The following is a 4,442-nucleotide window of genomic DNA, read 5'->3' on the forward strand; positions in this document are numbered from 1 at the left end:
ATTTACCCAGATGGGGAAGAAGAAATGGAACAAGTAGCAGTCTTTCTCCAGGACCAAAGAGGTGGTTGAAGCCTGATAAAAATTTGGGCTTTTTTTTTTTTTCTTTTACCATGTTGTTTGGTAAAAATTATCAACGGCTGACATTTAAGAGAAATGAAATCTGATGAGGCAGAGTAAATGCAGTGTGAATGATTTGCTTTTCCCCGTAACTGAGTGGATAAACATGATTATTTACCTAATAAAGAATTCTTTGATGTTCCCAAAACAATCCTATTAGTTTAATAAATGGTTGAAAAATTATGATTTATACTAGCTTGGTTAATAAATATACTATGCAGTCTCTGTCCATTTATCATTGATTTCCATATGTTTGTGGAGACAGCTGAGTTCTTTCTTTTCTTCTGAATGCTGCATTTGCAGAAAAATCAGGATTGAATTTAAAACATGAAATAATCATTATAAACCTCCTAGGTAAATACTACTGACTCATTACTCATATGGTGAAAAATCCAGGGCCAGTATCCAGTAATGAGAACTTTTCCTACTTTCTCTGTCTTATGGAGAACAAAAAACTGACCCAGGGTATATCATCACCCCAAAGTCAGTGCCAGAGTTGCAAAGATAGTAGAAAAAAAATCATCACTTCATGATTACGTCTGGTCAAAAGTATTTATCAAGGTATCCAAAAGAGCTCCCTAAAAGACTTAGACCAAAAATCTCTTACCTGATCTCAGATACAAAAAGCAGTTCTAAGTCATGTTATGAATTATGTTATTGACTGAATTTATCTCCCTTAAATTCATATGCTGAGACCCTAACTCCTAATATGATAATATTTGGAGAAGGGACCCTTGTGAGGTAATTGTATTTATGAAGTTGTGACAGTACAACCCTTATGATGGGATTAGTGTACTTATAAGAAGACACACTGCAGAGCTTGCTCACTCTTCTGCCATGTGATGACACAAGATGTGGCCATCTGCAAGAAAGCAAGAGAATTTGTATCAGAAACTGAATCCTACTGGACCTTGATATTGGAATTTCCAGCCTCCGTAACTATAAGAAAATACATTTCTGTTGTTTAAAGCACCAATTCGGTAATATTTCCTTATGGGGGCTCAAGCTGACTGACACAGATTACCACAGCATTATTGATACATCTCATAACTTACTCTTCTTGATATGACAGGTTTCTAGGGTACAGAATCATTCTTGATGAAGAACTTTCATAGTACACCTTTACATGGCAGTAAGGTAGTGAGCCCTTCTGAGTAGAAGTATGGAAGCAGGTCCTGAATGACCACCTGTGAGAAATACTTTATTTTTATTTATTTATTTTAAAGATTTTGTTTATTTATTCATAGAGACACAGAGAGAGAGGCAGAGACACAGGCAGAGGGAGAAGCAGGCTCCACACAGGAAGCCTGATCGGGACTCGATCCGGGGTCTCCAGGACGACACCCCAGGCTGCAGGTGGCATTAAACCACCGCGCCACCGGGGCTGACCGAGAAATACTTTTAAAAAATGTGTGGAGCAGATGGAAGGTTGACTTGTGGACATGTGGATGCTAGTAAATACTGAGAATGTGCAATTAAAATAATTAAAGTAATACATAAATTAGGTGAGAGCATCTGGACATTAGTGGGAAGGTGAGGGAAGAGGACATGAACTGTAACTGGAAGGCACTGCTAAGAAGGAAAGAAAGAAAGAGAGAAATAAAGAAAAAGAAAGACAGAAGGAAAGGAAGGAAGAAAGAAAAAGAAAAGAAGAAAGAAAGAATTCTGATGAATGACAGATTAATATCTCCAGAGTTTTTGAATAGTAGGAGGTGTGACAGAGCTGTCACTGCTGCAGCCACAGCCCCTTAGGCTTTGTTATATCAGTGCTTGCCTACCCAACTTTCAACTTTCAGCAGCTGCATCTCTATCCTTAAGTGAACTGAGCGACTCACTTCTAATGAATACAATATGGCCAAAGTGACAGTGATTGACTTCTGAAACTAGGTTATGAGAAGTTTTGTGGCTTCCTTCTTGCCTTCTCTCTTGGATTAGTTACTCTGGGGGAAGGTAGCTCCTATGCCATGAGGATACGCAAGCAAGCTATGAGGAGGCTCATGAGGTGAGGAAGGGAGGCCACCTGCTGAGAGTCTCATGAGTGAGCCATCTTGGTTGTGGAACTTCTAACCCTGGCCAAGCCTTCAGATTATTGCAACCTTTGGCAATATTCTAATGGAGACTCTTGAGTTGAACCACCCAGTTAAGCTGCTCCCAAATTCCCAATCCACAGAAACTGAAATAATAAATATTTAATGTCTTAAGCTACTAAATTCTGGGATGATTTCTACACAACAGTAGGTAACCAAAACAGTAAACTGAGCTAAAATACAGAAAATGAACAGGAAGGCAGAGGCCTAGGAAATTAAGAACAAGACCAAATATGGCTCATATGTTTTAAATAAAAATTAAGATCCTTGCATAGATTGTTTTGTGAATTATTTTTTAAACTGAAGCTCAAATAGGCATAATTTATTAATCATAATTCTTGGATCATGACATACACGTATCCTTTATTTACCCATAGCCCTCTCTTATTTCATTTTTGTTTTTAAGAACATAATGAACCTAATTTCCAACCCAAGAGTTAGAATATTAACTAATCATTACATTTACCTATGTACCCAGGTGAGAATTTTTCCACTGGAAGATACATTCTATCATATCCTCATCTTACTAAATATATTTCTTCACAATTTTTTTTATGTCTACACAGAATTCCATCATGGATGGAATGTGTCAGAATTTGTTAAATCAGTTCCTTATTGTTGGCTATTCAAAATATTTGTATATTTTGTTATTAAAAACAAAATGGTGGTGAATATCCTCAGGCATAAATTGTGTGCCACTGTGATTCATTCCTTAGATAAGTCCTCAAAATTGCATGTCTCTAAGAAGCCAACATCCAGCAATACCGCCGCCAAATGAGCAGATATGCCTGGCCCATCAGAAATTTCCCATCTTTCCCACATGACACCTCTGGACTACAAGCTTGGGCCCCAGAAACATCCTTGCCTCCAAAATGTGAACTAAATTCAAAACATTCCTATTCCTCTTTATCTTACTCATCAAGTAGCACATACCTCTCCAGTTTATCTTCCCATCACTCATCCCCAAACTGTTCAGTAAATCCCCAAATCTGTTCCACATCTGCCCCTCATAAAATGAAATGAAAAATAAAAAATAAGTCTTCCACTGTGCCTTTTGGAAACTTCTCTTCAGTCATATCTCATAAATTTTAACATTCTCTCTGAACCACTACCCCCGCCCATCTCCTTTCCTTAACTGAACCTTGAGTCTCTCTTGGGAATACTGTTCTCCTATAGCCCTCTTAGGTGGAAGTTATTTTTTCTTCAACTTACTCCTTTGAGATGATTACTCCTCCTCTGTGTTGAATAATAATCATTCTGCTATATATGGGAATTTTTTCCCTTCTCACAGGAATCATCTAGCAATTTATTGGTCATTCCTCTCCCTCAATAAGACATAAGATGGGTCTTCTTCACCACAACTCCCAACATCATGTAAACATAGCCTTGAGCTCCATGTGAATAATCTGACAGCCTGGCTTTCAAATTCTGGGTCTTCTCATCTTGGATGTCCTTTTTCTCTATGCTGTACTTAGTTACATCCCTGATATCATCACCAGAAACCACACCACATGCAGGATTGTGAATCCAAATGATAGGAACCACAAATGGAAGCTACAGGGCTTGAGTTGTGTTGATACAGAAAATGGGCACAGCTGAAAAGCGAGATGGAGCAAAGCGAGGACTTGATTGATTTATGTTTTAAAGGGCCCGAAGCTGTTCCCTGCATAACTGAGATGGGGAAGGTGAAGACAAAGAGGAGAGAAAAGCACTGGAATGGCAGGCTGGAGTTCTACATGGGTGCTGTAGCAGAGGTGAGGAGGAGACATTGGGAAAGTGAGAGGCAAGGGGAATTTATGGCTTGCTGTGGCAAGGAATGTACTTCTTCTCTCCCTTTTCAAGCCATTTCAGTAAAAAATTTAAAAATGCTTTTTATGCTTCCTTGCAGGTTAGACTGCTGTTTCAAGTTTCAAAGAATGCAACACGATGCTGAAACTGGTCACTCAGCAGCCCAGTATCATTCGGGATTTACAAACACTCCCCTCTTTGGCCACCCTTCCTACTCACCTTCCATATAAGGAAAATAATGACTTGAGATCTTCAATCCCCTTCCTGTGTTCACTATGTCCATCCTCTTTTCTTTGAATATCTTCTCAACTTCAGATTCCATAGTTGAGCAATATAATTACTCTAGACTTTTGTGACCCTCTTGGACAGATGTCCACAGAAGGCCTTCTCTGTGTCAGTATTATGTAGGAGATATTGGAGAGAGGCCCAAAACGCAGAAGATTTTGTCAC

The sequence above is a fragment of the Canis lupus genome, chromosome 35 (genome assembly GCF_011100685.1).
Source record: "Canis lupus familiaris isolate Mischka breed German Shepherd chromosome 35, alternate assembly UU_Cfam_GSD_1.0, whole genome shotgun sequence".
Classification (NCBI taxonomy): domain Eukaryota; kingdom Metazoa; phylum Chordata; class Mammalia; order Carnivora; family Canidae; genus Canis; species Canis lupus.